We start from the raw sequence: 16,807 nt of genomic DNA, 5'->3' as shown, positions 1-16,807 counted from the left end.
TGAGCTGTGTCCGTAGACAACACATCCACTATAGTGGACAATTTGCAAATTCTGTGAGTGTTCAGAACCACTCCCACTCCAGGTATCAGTGCACTGAAAATACTACCCATTATTTCACCTACGCTTTCTCTTTTACTACGCACTAAGCCATTAGTATTTTCACTGCTTCCAGCAACTTTGTTCACATGGTATATTTTCGGGAAGACAATGCCAAAGTAGCAGCTTCCATACCAGTGATCCGGCAATTTGAAATAAGCCTTGTCTCCACATATATAATAAATTCCAGGAAACACAGGCTCTGACCCATTTTTTAAACCCCATCCTCCAATTACCTTGTAATTATGTTCACATTCACTGGAACCAATGAAAATGTTATTATAATAGCTAGTCTTCTCGCGGTGAAGACATAGCTTTCCTTTCTTTTCAAAATCCAGCAACAGAGCAGGACCCGCCCCACCATTTGAGGTGCCTTCCATGTTCTCAGCCCATTTTGGCGTTTTCTGTCTCTCGTCATCTGCCTTTCTTTGTATTTTTATTCTCCTCTTCTCTGCCATGTTCAGGAACATCTTTTCCTGCTCACGCAAAGAACAAGTCAAGTTATCTCTGTGTGCGTCACCTATGTCGATATTACCTATAGTCAGAAAGTATTCGCCCATGTAGCGAGTAACGTCACTTTTAGTATGTACAGGATTCAGGTTCCCACGTATAGGAAGTTCAGAAAAGATCACGTCATTGTTAGAGTAATAATACTGTAACGGTCCTCTTTTGTAAAATAAGCTTGCTAAAATGCTACAGGATATTCCATATGTCAGGGGCAGGTGATGGTATGTCACGCCTTCAGCCACAGAGGTAGGTAGCTTCATGCAGACATAGCAATCTTCAATTTCCATAGTCTCTACATAGTGTATTAACAAGTTTGCGAAAACATTTAAATGTGTCTTATTCTTAACTCCATGATAATGTAGTCCTCCCTCATCTGATGCTTCTAGGTCTCGTTTTGTTTGTCTGAGTGCTCTCTCATGTCTTGCTACACTCTGTGTTGTCAGCTCCTCATTGTCAGTATTTACAATCTCAGTAGGGTCAACATTAGTATTTTTGCTCACCGCAAAAGGAATGAACACTGTTAGTCCTATCCAAACTAATATCACTATAATTATACTACATACACATACCTTGCAGCATGTTTTGCAAAAACTGCGACTAGGTCTACCATTCACGTTTGAATCAGACATTTTGGCTCAGAAGAAGTTTCTCGACCCCTCTTTGTGTCTTTACACCAGTAGCTTACTTTGTGCAAATTCACGGTGGCTCGTCTTCTTCTTCGGCAGAGTACTCAGCGACTGGTTCTCCGTCGCTTTCGTCAGTTATATCAAGATCTTCAAATTCTTCCAAAACGAGCGTCCATTCAGGAGACTTGTACTTTTTGTTTTGTCTTTTTATTCGATCACTCCTTCTTTTGGAAGTGTCTTCTGGTTGTTCTGCTATGCGAGAACTTCTCCTTTCTTCTGCACGTTTTTCTTCCACCGTTTTTATTCTCAGTCTCAATTTCTTTATGAATCCAGGCTCAATATCCTTTCTTTTCTTAAGTCTTTTAGTTGGCACTGAGACTTTGTTCTCTTCTCTTGCCCTTTTATTTTCATTAGTTTGTGGCAATTCTGCTTCTTCTATTTCCCTTCCTATCTGACTAGTTCCAGGGCTTGCATCTATTTTTCTGCCTGGTTACTAATCTGGCCTTGTTCAGGAGAGTCTTGTGTTTGCTTATCAAATGTCTCTGTTTCTGTGTCCTGAACACGTTTTTCTAATCCTATCTGATCCTGTTCGAGCACTTCGATCTCTTGATTTTCTTCCGCTCGAATCTCTTTACTAGGTCTAATCTGTTGTTTTCCCACTTCTGGAGTTTGGGGAGGTGTATCAATTATTTGCTCAGTCCCTGTCTGACCTTCTCCTTCCTGAGTTTTGACGTGAATCCCAAGAGTCTGAGGTTCTTCGCCTGTGCCTTGCTTTTCCTCTCTATTCCACTCTCTACCTTTCCAAATTCGCTCTCTTGTTCTGATTGGGTCTTCGGTGAGGTCAATCAAGGGTATCCACTCATCTGGCCATATGCTTGGCAGCTCGTCATCAGCTACTTCTGGACCAACTTCTGGGAACCCTTCAGCAGGCTGGACTCTTGGTAGCTCGTCATCAACTACTCCTGGACCAACGTCTGCGGACCCCTCAGCTCGACTGGTACTGGGCTGTACGTCGTCAGTTACTTCTGGTCTTGCTTCTGCAGGCCCCTCTGCTGGACGGTCTTTTTCTCCAGGCTCCTTGTCGGGTTGTACCTTCTGGGTGTGGCTGGCGTGGATCCAATGGGGAACACCTGCACACTTCACTGCTGTGGTCGTTACCAGGATCACTTGGCGCTTCTCTCCCCGCCTTGGTTCCAGGCAGCTCGACCGAGTATGCTTCTTTATTTTGACCCAGTCCCCGGGAACCAGTTTGTGGAGAGGAGTCGTTGGATTGGCGACGGCGTCTTCTCCGATCTGGCGAGAGAGATAACGCACTTGGTCACCTAATCTCTTGCAGTATTCAAGCACCAAATCATCAGTAATACTCAACAATTTGCTTCCTGGTACCCATGCTTGTCTCATCACTCTTCCCATCAGGATTTCATGAGGGCTCAGGCCTGTCTTCCGGTCTGGAATACTTCGGAGTCCCATCAGAACCAGAGGCAGGGCCTTTTGTGATGTATTCCTATAGGTTCTGAATCGATCCCCCTATTCCTGACCCTATTCTGGTTAAACAAACCAACAAGTTAACTAGCAGTCAGCCCATGAGGCAGAAAACCCCCATGATGCAGATACCGTTATCTGACGCAGTCACACTACGGCACAGGAACGTGTTATCTGATTAGGTCATAACGCTTGCGATCTAATTAGACAAGCGATATTCCTCCAGCCCCTGATAAGGCATACGGAGTTCTCATAACAAATCAAACCTATGACAACCTGGGCAAAACCCTGCGGCCATTGTTTTGATTTCACCGAGAACTTCAGTAAAAGAATGTGCTAACGAGCAAGTCGTATGACATCCTTATTGACGTATCTATGTCCATCCTTACATCAATCTCGGCACCTTAAAGGTATAAATATTACCGATATTGCCCTATGCAAACACACGCGTGGTGACGAGACGGAGCAGCCATACTTGCCGAAGCCCAGAGCAGAGCAGACCCCGCTGGCGCAGCCCCGCCTTCCTGACGCGCTGAGAGAAGCTGCTTTCTCCTGCCGAGAAATCCAGCACCGGCGTTTCTGGGTAGCCCTCGCAGGCAATGAGACGATCAAAGGAGAGAGTAAGGGTTTGTCCACAAAACCGGTTATGGACCAGGATTACTCCTATTCCCCTAGGGCAAGTATTTTAGAAACAAAAAGAGGAGTATCCCCTGCAGATTATAAAGTCAATAGTCTGGAGGGTAGACTGGATGGCATAAAAGGAAAAAATCTCCTTTTATTTAAAACCCCTCACTCACCAACCTGGTGGTGACATGCTTCATCATCGGGGTCCACCCTGGTGGCCTAGCGTCACCAGGGTGTGCTTCGACACCTGAACTACAGTGGAGCGGGTTGTGTCTGTAGGTGCAAAAAATGAATTATGTTAAAATACAGGTGGACAGGCGGTGTGGGCCCCCTAAAAGGCTCACCCTACCCTGATCCCCTGTTTAACCCGCCGGCAAAATTGCTAGGGGTGTGAACGCTCATCTGAATAAGTGAGCATACATAAGAAAAAAAGTAAAAGAGACTGAATAGAGAGCTCTAGTCTGCTTCAACGGACAGGGCGTAGGCTCTTTGCATCAGGCGAACATATTAGTTTGCAGGCAAAGCGATCGGCCAGTAACCTACTGCCTTTGGTCCTTGTCCGGCTAGTATTGTCCACCTGTATTTTGGTCCTGAAGAAACCGGGCATTGTCCCATTGGTAGAAACATGTCGACCAACACATGCCAACACATATAGAGATGTACCGGTCGTAACTCGCCCACTACCATCTCGCAATTAATTTTTTAACATTGTTCAGTTACTCTATAATAAAGTTATTTTTTGAGTTAAACCAGGACAATTTTTAACATAATTCATTTTTTGCACCTACAGACACAACCCGCTCCACTGTAGTTCAGGTGTCGAAGCACACCCTGGTGACGCTAGGCCACCAGGGTGGACCCCGATGATGAAGCATGTCACCACCAGGTTGGTGAGTGAGGGGTTTTAAATAAAAGGAGATTTTTTCCTTTTATGCCATCCAGTCTACCCTCCAGACTATTGACTTTATAATCTGCAGGGGATACTCCTCTTTTTGTTTCTAAAATACTAGCCCTCGCAGGCAGCCTGGAATATCGAGACCAGAGACGAGAGATACCATCCCTCATTCAACCTAGATTCCAGGTACAGAACTGAATAACCCCTCACAGAGAATTCTTTAGTTATTCACTTGGCAAAAACAAACTTAACTTAAACTGTAACTTTCTATTCCCGCCCACGTATTAGACTTAGGTCAGGTACACGGGGTAGGCATATTTAGAAACACCAGTTGAGTACGTTTAGTCAAATGTATATGTGTATGTAATATATTTTATTCATTTTAAACATCTTATGGCTTAGAAACCATATCAATGTTTTTACAGTATTATTTAATACTATTGCTTTTAATGTATGCACTCTACTTAACTATAAGTATTGCAATAATATCGATCCATTTCTCTTGTATGAGAAAAGAGACTGATCAATAAATAACACCTTTTTATTGAACACGCCCGTCTCTTCCTTTTCTCTACAATCTGATGAGACTAAGAATGCACGTACTGACTGAGTAAAATAAATTGCCTTTTGTTCACACGACTCTCGAGATTTACTCTTGATTAGGGGAGAGCAAAGTTGTCATGTTCTATGGTTGTCAGAAACTAAATCCCTTCTTGTCTAATCAGGGAAGTTAAGTCCTCCTTGAACATTCGAGAAAGTTTCTAGTGAACTCTGAGCTAAGCTGGCAAACCCAAAACTTTAAGTCTAGTATCGACAGTAGTAGACCTAGTTAACGTCTGGTCTAGGCCTTTACTGCTGTAGGTATTATTCCAATGCGCAGAGCCTATTGGGATGATAGGAACTACACTACACTTTACCCAGGTCATGCCAGATGCATCACACAATTTCGCTAATCTTGTTTTGATAGTCCCGTTTATTTGTTCCACTACTCCAGATTCCTCTGGATGATATGCACAGTGGAGTTTTTGCGAGATCCCAAATGCATACAGAGTTGGTCGATCACATCATTCTGAAAATGTCGGCCTTTATCTGATTCAATAGTGACTGGAACCCCGAATCTAGGTATCAGTTCTTTTAGTAAACACTTTGCTACTGTCAGTGCGTCGCTTTGGGGAGTAGGGTAAGCTTCCACCCACTTTGAAAATAGGCAGACAATGACAAGGACATAACGTTTCCCCTCACAACGTGGCATGGTGATGAAATCAACCTGTATTCTCACAAAGGGACCCCCTGACCTCCCAATTTTCCCTAGTTCCACCATTGTTCTCTTGCCTGGGTTCATCTTTTGACATGACAGGCACCTCTGGCAGAGGGACTCTGCTACTTTCCTGAATTTTTTGCTGTACCAAGTCTGTTGGAATACCAGAATCATGGCGTCCCTACCAATGTGTGATCCCTCATGTATCAGTCTAGCCATTGTGCCAAGCAAGTGTCTGGGTAACACAGGCATACCATTTGGGCCCAAGATGACACCATCCTCACGTCTTGGTCTACACCCTTCTTCCTTACACTTCTCTCTCTCTTGCCAGGGTGCCGCCTGCTGCCATTCTCTCACTTCATCCCATGTAGGCACTTCTTCAAACACTCGAAGTTGGCAGCTGTTACCGGGCCCCCCCCGTTTTGGATTTATGATATATCGATCCCTGGCGCATAATTGTGCCACTCGATCAGCAAAATCATTTCCCAAAGATACAGGGTCAAAGTCCTTCTTATGGGCAGCGCACTTGACCACTGCCAATTCCTTTGGTAATTGGATTGCCTCTAAAAGGTCTTGAACAACTTTTCCATTTCGAATAGGGGTACCTGATGAAGTCAGGAACTCCCTCTGTAGCCATAATTGGCCAAAGTCATGCACAACTCCAAAACAGTACTGACTGTCAGTATACACTGTTAGGCGTACGTTTTTCCCAATTTTGCAAGCTTTTATCATAGCGATCAATTCGGCTACTTGTGCAGACTTTACTTCAAATAAATAACCTGCTTCTACAATTTTGGTTAAGGAGACTACCGCATAAGCAGCACTCAGGCCTCCTTGTTCATGTCTTAGGCATGAACCATCCACAAACAATTCCATGTCATGTTTAGGCAAAGGTGTTTCTTTAATGTCTGGGCGTGGTTTTGTGCAAAATTCTGTTAAATCAATGCAGTTATGCTCTTCTTCCTCCCCACCTTCCATATCCATTGAGTTGGGAAGCAGAGTGGCGGGGTTCAGAATGTTGCACCTGACAATTGTTATATTTGCAGCACCCACGAGAATCCTCTCGTATTTAGTCAGCCGACTAGGGGTGAGATACTGAGTTTTCGTTCTCGTTAGCAAAATTACCACTCCATGTGGAACATACACAGTTACAGGATGTCCCATGACAATGGATTCACTCTGCTCTAAACTTGTGCAAGTAGCAGCTACTGCTTTCAGACATCCTGGTAATCCAGCAGCCACTGGATCCAGGGTGGCAGAGAAATATGCCACTGGCCTTCTGGTTGTGCCATGTTCTTGGGTTAGGACTGACAACGCGCAATTATCGCGAGTGTCACAGAACATGGCAAATTCCTTGGAATAGTCTGGCATTCCCAACGCAGGGGCTGTACACAGACAATCTCGCAATTTTGTGAAGGCTGTTAAGCTTTCATCATCCCATTCTACAATATCTGGTGTTCCTCTCTTGGTCATTTTTAGCAAGGGCCTAGCTAGGACTGCAAATCCCACAATCCATTGCCTGCAGTATCCTATCACTCCAAGGAACATTCTGATTTCTTTCTGAGTACGGGGTAACTGCATCTTTTGAATTATTCTCACTCTTTCTGATGTTACTTTCCTGATGCCTTTCTCTATCTGGTGCCCCAGATATTTCACTGATTTTGCACAGAACTGTAATTTTTCAGGGGCCACTTTATGTCCCTTCTCACTCAGGTGATTTAGTAGGGCAATGTTGTCAATCACACAGTCGTCATGACTTTTGGACGCCACCAAGAGGTCGTCAATGTATTGCACCAAGACAGAATTCCCAGGTAAGACCAAAGTTTCCAAGCATTTTTTCAAGATCTGATTAAAGATAGAGGGGCTCTCTGTGTACCCCTGGGGGACCCTGTTCCAGACATACACGTGACTGTTGAAGGCAAATGAGAAAATAAATTTGCTGTCTGGATGCAAGGGAATGGAAAAGAATGCATGACATAGGTCTATCACAGTGAACCACTCAGCATCCCAGGGAATCTGGTACAGAATCACTGCTGGGTTCGGGACAATAGGGCAGCAAGGAATCACTATTTTGTTCACCTTTCTTAGGTCCTGAACTACTCTGTACTTGCCACTAGGCTTTTTGATGCCCATAATCGGTGAGTTGCATGGGCTACTCATTACTTCCTGTATGATGTTTCCTTCTAGCAATTTCTGTATTTCCAGGGCAACACCTGCTCTCACTTCTGCATTCATTCTGTAGGGTTTAGTATTAGGGTATACTGCATTGTCCTTGATGGCTATCTGTATGGGGTCTACGTTTTTCATTAACCCTACATCTTTTCCGGTAAAGTCCCATACCTCTGGCTTCACTGTTTCTTGGAGTTCTTTGGGCAAATCCTGCATAGGTGGAGAAGTGTGGCTCACTGCTTAGAGTGGCAGTCCCTGGTGTAGAGGCTTGGCCCGGGACCAGGGTTCAAATCCCGCCTCGGCTGATCTCGGTGATCTCGGCGGTTCTTGGGCTCATAATTCCTCGGACCTGATTTCTCGCCTCGGTGCCTACTCTGAGCACGAGTCCCACGCTGCAACTCTGGGCAATAGCTTGCTTAGTCTCCACCCCGGCCCCCTACAGCGCTGGGGATGCCTGGTTGCACCCCGGGGATGCCCAGGAGTGGACATTTCACGGGGAAAAGCCAGGACGGGTTCCCTAGCGGTATGAGTACAGCGCCAGGACACTCCTGAGTATCAGTGCGCTTTATAAATACGCCTACATTTACATTTACATAGTCATTCGTTTAATTTCTGAGTCAGGTCTGATTAACATTAATTTATAAATGCCATCTTCATCTGGGGTCTGAATTTCAACACCCTTTGGTGTGCAAAAGATGGTACAGTTCATTTTGTACAGCAAATCACGTCCCAGTAGGTTCACTGGACTGGTGTCACAAACGACAAATCTATGCATTTCTTTAAAGTTCCCAATTGAGATCTCCATGGGCTCGGTAACAGGAGTACTAATCAATTGATTAGATACACCCACTACTTGGATGGCTTCTCCCGAGAGGGGTAGGTTTGGAACGTCCACTGTTCTCACAGTAGAACGGGTAGCGCCAGTGTCCAACAGAAAAGTGACATCATTTCCGTCAACCTTTCCTTCAATGTATGGCCCCGACTGGTCTACCGGCAAGGAGGCGCCAAGTACGCACTCCTCGTCCTCCCCTCTCAGGCCCCGTCAGTACTGGTCATCACAAAGGAAGGTATCATTTAGTAAATACTGCGAAGTTGCTGTATTTCTGTTCTCATTGCTTTCCCAAACTTCTACGTCATCACCCTGCGTGGATTTTCCCTTAAATACTTGCTTTGGTGCTCGGGGCAACTGAATCGTTTTTACCTGTTGTTGTGTCTTTCTTGGTCTTTCATTCTGTGTCTGTGGAGTTAAATCAGGTGTTTTGGAGTTATCATCCGGCAAATAGGGACACTCGTCTCGCCAGTGTCCAATTTCTCCGCACTGGTGGCAGGGAAATTTCTTCTTAGCCTCCTCCCTGCTCATTTTAGGCCGGGGCTTGCCTCCACCCCCCACCCCCAGGACCTTGGTTCTGAGTAGTTTTGGCCATTTTATTCAATTGTTTTTCCTGCTGTTCTGCGAGCTTCACTTGAGCCCACATAACCTTCTCCTTGAGAGCCTTTTTCTTTTCTGCCATCTCGTCCTCACAGTACTTTGCGTACCGTAGGACCTCATCCATCTTTTTAGTATGCCAACAGATTTTGTTATCTTTTATCCACTGACAAATTTCGGGTCTTAAACCATTTACAAACCTGTAAATAAAATGTGTCATATCCTTCGTCTCGATGTTATCTATTCCACTGTATGTTTTGAACACCTGCAACAGCCTTTCATAAAAGGAGTGCACTGTCTCGTCTCTTTCCTGCGTGGTTCTGTCTACCTTGGTCCAATCAGTTTCCTTTGCTGGCACTTTTAGTTTCAGATGCTGTATTACCTGCTCATATTTTCTCATTACTTCCTTCGATGGTTCCCCTGTTTTGTCATCTCTTGGGTATTCCTCACTAGGCCAAGCTATGGCTATTTTACACTCGGTCCACAGATCTACCGGGACCACAATGTCGAAAAACTCATCCAGGTCTTTCCACAGGCATTTTTGCACCTTTACGAACGTTTCCACCTGCCTGTACCAGTCAACTGGCTTTTCGCGCAATTTCGGGAAATCGTTAGTAAAGGACACAATATCCTGTCTGGACCATGGAACGTGCACATACTTTCCACCTGGTACTTCGCGCATAGGGCATAACTGTTCTGGTTTTTCAGCTTCTTTTAGCAAGAATTCGGGAGTTGCCTGCCTAGATCTGGCCTCATCCTTTTTCTTGGCCCATCTGGCTTTCCACCTTTCCACATCTCCCCATTTTTGCAATACTGTCAATAGTTCCTTGACCTGTGCTTTCTTCCCCGAAACATTCAAGTTTTCCAAATCTTTGTCTGAGAAATCTGCCCTATATGGTTTCTGCAGCGGTTTTGATTTTGAAATATCTATTCCCATGCTAGCAGCCATGTCTATCAGTTTTTCATGAAGCACTCGGGTATTTCGAGTGAGACTTTTGCAGATAAACAGCATTTCGTCTTCAGAGTAGGTATTTAATCTGTCTAATCCTACGTTTCCTGCCATCAATTCCTCTATTTCTATTCTCAGCTTGTAGAGATCTAAAGGCTTCGTTGGGGACGCTTGTTTTCCCAATTCTTGACTCCATCTTTCAATTTCTTCAGGAGTCACCAATGTGACACTCCTAGTACCTGAGGTCGATTCCATCTGAATTTCCCTCGCATTAAAAGTATTCTGTCCTTTCGGTATCCTTTTTCCAGTCTTTCTAATGGGCAGATCTAGCAGCGAGACCTCTGACTCGCACTCACTGGTCTGGTCATCTATAATTAAGGGTTCTGGTCTGGTCGGTGCAATGACAGGAGTAATTACGGGAGGTTTCGGACTTCCTTGACGGTCCCCATACAACGGAACCACCGGTCCGATTGTTACTGGGATCGTTAAGGCTTCAGGACTTGCATTTAGCTGTGACATTTTCTGTATTATCTCAGCTCTCTGATTTCCTAATGCTTCTCGTTCCTTTTCTTCTAATAACCTGTCCAAAGTGTTTCCATGTAACACCTGCGGGGTTAGAATGGGAGCATAACTCGGGGCAGTGGGATGTGTCTCACTTGGTCCTCCGCCATAATTAGGTTTCTGAAACAGACTTCCTGTGCCGAGAATTCTCTGATCTTCCTCATCCCGGGACTGTAATTGTGGCATTCCTGAACTCAGGGACCTCACCTCACCTCCATAGGGTGTGATGTATTCCTATAGGTTCTGTATCGATCCCCCTATTCCTGACCCTATTCTGGTTAACAAACTAACAAGTTAACTAGCAGCCATCCCATGAGGCAGAAAACCCCCATGATGCAGGAACCGTTATCTGATAAAGCCACACTACGGCACAGGAACGTGTTATCTGATTAGGTCATAACGCTTGCCATCTAATTAGACAAGCGATATTCCTCCAGCCCCTGATAAGGCATACGGAGTTCTCAAAACAAATCAAACCTATGACAGACCTGGGAAAAACCCTGCGGCCATTGTTTTGATTTCACCGAGAACTTCAGCAAAAGAATGTGCTAACGACCTGGTCGTATGACATCCTTATTGACGTATCTATGTCCATCCTTACGTCAATCTCGGCACCTTAAAGGTATAAATATTACCGATATTGCCCTATGCAAACACACGCGGTGGTGACGAGAACGGAGCAGCCAGACTTGCCGAAGCCCAGAGCAGAGCAGACCCCGCTGGCGCAGCCCCGCCTTCTTGACGCGCTGAGGACGAGAAGCTGCCTATTTCTCCTGCCGAGAAATCCAGCTCCGGCGTTTCCGGGTAGCCCTCGCAGGCAGCCTGGAATATCGAGACCAGAGACGAGAGATACCATCCCTCATCCATCCTAGATTCCAGGTACAGAACTGAATAACCCCTCGCAGAGAATTCTTTAGTCAGTCACTTGGCAAAAACAAACTTAACTTAAACTGTAACTTTCTATCCCCGCCCACGTATTAGGCTTAGGTCAGGTACACGGGGTAGGCGTAGTTAGAAACACCAGTTGAGTACGATTAGTCAAATGTATACGTGTATGTAATTCATTTTATTCATTTTAAACCTTCATATGGCTTAGAAACCATATCAATGTTTTTACAGTATTATTTTATACTTCTGCTTTTAATGTATGCACTTTACTTAACCATAAGTATTGCAATAATATCGATCCATTTCTCTTGTATGAGAAAAGAGACTGATCAATAAATAACATCTTTTATTGAACACGCCCGTCTCTTCCTTTTCTCTACAATCTGATGAGACTAAGAATGCACGAACTGACTGAGTAAAATAAATTGCCTTTTGTTCACACGACTCTCGAGATACACTCTTGATTGGGGGAGAGCAAAGTTGTCATGTTCTATGGTTGTCAGAAACTAAATCCCTTCTTGTCTATCCAGGGAGGTTCAACTCCTCCTTGCCTATTCGAGAAAGTTTCTAGTGAACTCTGAGCTAGCTGGCAAACCCAAAACTTTAAGTCTAATATCGACAGTAGTAGACCTAGTTAACGTCTGGTCTAGGCCTATACTATTGAAGGTATTATTCCAATGCGCAGAGCCTATTGGGATAATAGGAACTACACTACATGGCGCCCAACGCGTTTGGAAGGGCGATAAAACTAACGTAAGACATTTAGAGTAACTCAGTCGTGCTTTCTCACTCAGACCCCTTTCTCCCACAATACTCCAAAGACGTCTGGAGTGGGTAAAAGGTAATATCCGCCAAACCTCGCAGGAGGAAACTCCTATGTATGGTACTTGGTTTAGTCAACGTTGAAGGATACACCGTTCCAAAATATTGTGCATCTAATCTTTGTTTCCATAAGAAACCTGATCTGCAAACAAACAAAATAAGCTTCCTGTGGGTAAAATGGTAGACAGTGATGATGAAAGAGAGGCAGTTAGATTAGCAACTGAACTCGCAGCAGCTGATACTGCACTGCAAGAAGCAGACCAGGATATAATACTCATCCCGGTCATCAAAAGGAAATCTATAACCTTAAAACTTATAGAAAATGGACTGACACCTAGAGGTGGCACAGTCATATTCGTAATTGAGGCACACGAATATCGGCAGACAGAGGTATACTATTCATGGATACATTTTCCAGCAGCAAATGCTGTAACAAAGTACTTCCACTATTACAAAATAGAGGAACCTCCTGAAATGTACACTCCTTTCGAGGAGGTGGAAGTACCACTTAAATTTCAAGAGCATTTGCTCTTATTTGATGGCGCCCTAAAACATAATAATCACATCACCAGGCTCGGTCCTTTAGGTAGACCAGGAGCAACGTGGCCGGTCCTAGCCGGATACACACCACATCCAGAGTTCGAAAGAATGTCTGCAGCAGATCTTTTAGTACAACTAAAACAATTAATAAAAATACATAGACAATTAGTCCAATATGTGATGCGGACTTCAACAATCCAACCAGCAATTAAAATTCCACAGCTGACCCCTCACCAGGGGAACACAAATAAAATAACACCACAGAACATACAATCCTGCCTAGGTAAAGTACCAGCTAAACGGGAACAAATACCATTCTGGTTAGCACAAAAAATCACCCAAATAGAGGCTGTGTTTCCAGACACCACCCCGTTAGAAAAACACAGGATTCTGACTATCTGTCTTCCAATGGGAATCGCACCACACGTGGAGGACTGTGACACTTGGGGTACAGTCTTTGCTTCCATCTACACAAAAACGCACGGTGTTCCATCCATTTCGGTAATACCAGATGTGCTAAAACAAATTCAAGACGAATACGGTCCAGAACCCGCTTTAACTCTTGGTATGAAATTACTAAAAGACTTCAAGCAGGTTTCGGCTATATTATTAGCCAACATAAAGGGAGAAGCAGCAAACGTGGCGATCCGCCAGAGGTTAAAGGAGACAGATATAGCAGACCAACCAGCTGAAATTGTCAGAATCATAGAAAAATCCTATGAGGAACTAGGTAGAGATAGTTTAGGTGGAATACCAGTAAAACCACAACTGATTGAAAGTCCTGAAAAAACTATTTTTTAATAATAACTCAACATCACAAAAAAAGAGCTGGGATGAAAACAAACAATCCAATCCTAAAGAAAAGAAATTCCAGTCCAGAGGAAGGTCTCCTAGGCGAAGAGAAAAATCTCCGAACCAAAGACACAGGTCACCCCAGAGTGACCCCTCTGGGAAAAGATATAACCTTAGAAATAGGGATAATATAAAGAAGCCTGATAGATATCAAGACATTGATACACGTCCCTCTCAATCTTTTCAGACTTCCTCGCAGAAATCGGAAAGAAGAGGACGATCAGAACAAAGAGAAGAGCACGCCAAGTCCAAAGACAAGGAACCTGCTCATCTAAAAAAGAAATTGCAATTTCCAAAAAAGAAGGTAGCCAGTATCAAGGTAGTTAACAATGCCGAGAATACTGAGGACACAACTGAAAAACGGAGAATGGGCTCAGACAATGCTAGACAGCGCAGCAGAAGTGAGCATAGCTTGCAAAGTCCTTATGAATCATCTGGAGACAGTGGACACGAATGAATATCTTCAAGTGGAAACTGCAGACACCAGAGTTAGCAAACCTCACAAAATATATGAAATAACATTACGTATAGAGGGGGATAAGACTAGAAAAATAAGGGGACTATTTTGGGATAATCTCTCCAAGGGCTATGACATCCTTCTAGCTGAAAAAGACTGGCCACCAGAGTTTGTCAGGGAGTGCCCTCATGGCGAAGAAATAATTATGCCTGCCTTCTCAAATCACATCCCAATTCATAAAAAATACACACTTGCTAGAAAGTGGGCAGTAGCTCAAGCTCCTGCTTTATATAAAAATCATGTAGGATGGGATGAGGACTCTCCTCCTCACAAAATCCAGTTAAAATCACAACCTACTGCACAAAGACAGTACCCAATTAAGCAAGAAGCTAAAAAACAGGTAAAAGAAATCCTAGATCAGCTAGAATACCAGGGGGTGATTGAAACTTGCACCTCACAAATGAACAACCCTTTGTTTCCGGTCTCCAAACCAGACAATTCATATCGTCTAGTTTTGGATTACCGACACCTTAACTCATGTTGCAAAACTTTTGCAGTGCAAAACTCGCATAGTGCTGCACTAATGAATAACATAGTGCGCAAAAAATACAAAACAACATTAGACATCTCTAATGGATTCTTTTGTCAAAACATATCACCAGAGAGCAGATATTTGTCTGCGTTCTCAATAAATGGCACTCAAAAACAATTCTGTCGGTTAGCCCAGGGGTACAAGAATAGCCCAGGGGTATTCTCAGCGAGAGTAACAGAATTACTACAAACATATGATGACGAAGCATTATCGTATGTCGACGACATATACTTAACAGATGATGACTTGGATACCCACTTGAAGAGAGTGAACACCATAATACTTGGGTTCGCAGCAGAGGGTTACAAATTCAACTTTAAAAAATCCAGAATTGCCCATCTGACAGTCCTGTTCTTAGGATATGAATTATAAAGTGAAGGCAAAAGCCTGGCTGACAATTTTCTAGAGAAATGTGCCGTACTCCAAGCACCTAGAACACTAAAAAACCTACAGTCAATTCTAGGCTTCCTAAATTTCGGAAGAACATACATTGCAAATTACGCAGAAAGGGTCAAACCCCTTTATGATCTAATAAAACCAGATTTTAAAAGAACCAATTGGACTCACATACACACAGAAATTCTGAGATCCTTACAAACAGACATGCTAATTAAAACAAAATTAGAAACACGTGATAACACACGCAACCTTGTGATTCGAGTCATCCCAGGAAGATGCGGATTCACATACCTGACCTCTAATGAGGGAGAAAAGGTACCAATTGCATTCAAATCACACTTGTACACAGAAGCTGAAAAGAAATTCAGCATTAAAGAAAAAATGGTTCATGCAGTTCAAACCGCAATAGCTAGAGAAAAAGATCAAGCTGACGGTAGACGTATCACAGTCAGAACAGCAGAATCAGCCTTTGAGGCATTAACAACACCATGTAATTTACCAACAACAACATTGAATCCGGAATGGATACAATGGGTGAATTCAATTACAACGGACAAAGTATACTACTACTTTGATCCAGAACTAGAGGAACTGAAAAATCTAGAATATGAAAGAACATTCCCTCTGCCTATCGACATTCTGCCCTTACGACAATACGCTTGTGTAATCTATACAGACGGACATGCTCAACCCTCCGTTTGGGGAGAACAAGCATACAACCCCACATGTGAGATTACAAAAGAAGTGTGGCGCGGAGGTGAACTAAAACCTCTATTAACAAAAACACACTCAGTAGAAACTAATTCAGAACAACAGACTGAAATAATAGCATTGAAAATGGCGCTAGATAATGCGGATCGCGAATTCCCGACACTTATAGTGTCCAATTCATATTACTGCGTCAAATCATATAACATCGATTTGCAGACATGGATTCAAAACGGTTACAAAGATGACACAGATGCAACAATAAAGCAGAAACTGCTTTGGGAACAAATAGCTCTTTTACAAAAAGAACTACCAAAGACTCACGTGATACATACACTGAGTCATCAGCGTGATGGCGTTCACGTTGCAGGGAATTCATTGGCTAAGACAGCCACAGCGGTAGCAACTAAATCGGCTTCCGTAGTTCGGAAAAAGCGTACAGTGAAGTATATTGACGGTGAAACAGTGCTGGCGGTGAAAAAGTCATCAAAAGGCGACTGCTCAGCGCTACCGATCAACTATCCACTCAATTATACATACATAATCGATGCAAACTCCGTCCCTTTTGCTCGAATCCCTGGAGTGGGGGATAGAGTGCTTCCAAACATGGACAGGAGAAACCTGTTAATCGCAGACGCGCATATGGGTGAGGGTCTCAGACACCTCAAACTAAAAGATTCTCTGGAAGAATTACAATCAAGGTACTGGTGGCCAGGCATGAGCCTGCATCACACCATGTTTGTAAAAAACTGCCCAAACTGCAACAGGAATCGCAGTGGTGAGCGAAACGGTGTAATACCGTGTCGCTTCACTCCAGAAAAAATCAACAGTAAAAAGCAAGGCTTGCGATTAACATATACAGGCTAGTTTCCACTTATAATGTAGATCACCAGCACTCGGCTGACGTCTGGACTGTTATACAAAGATTCGCGAGTCTAAATGGCATATACGCTAAG

This window comes from Lissotriton helveticus, chromosome 4_1 (assembly GCF_964261635.1).
Source record: "Lissotriton helveticus chromosome 4_1, aLisHel1.1, whole genome shotgun sequence".
Taxonomy (NCBI): domain Eukaryota; kingdom Metazoa; phylum Chordata; class Amphibia; order Caudata; family Salamandridae; genus Lissotriton; species Lissotriton helveticus.
This window is presented reverse-complemented; position numbering follows the sequence as displayed.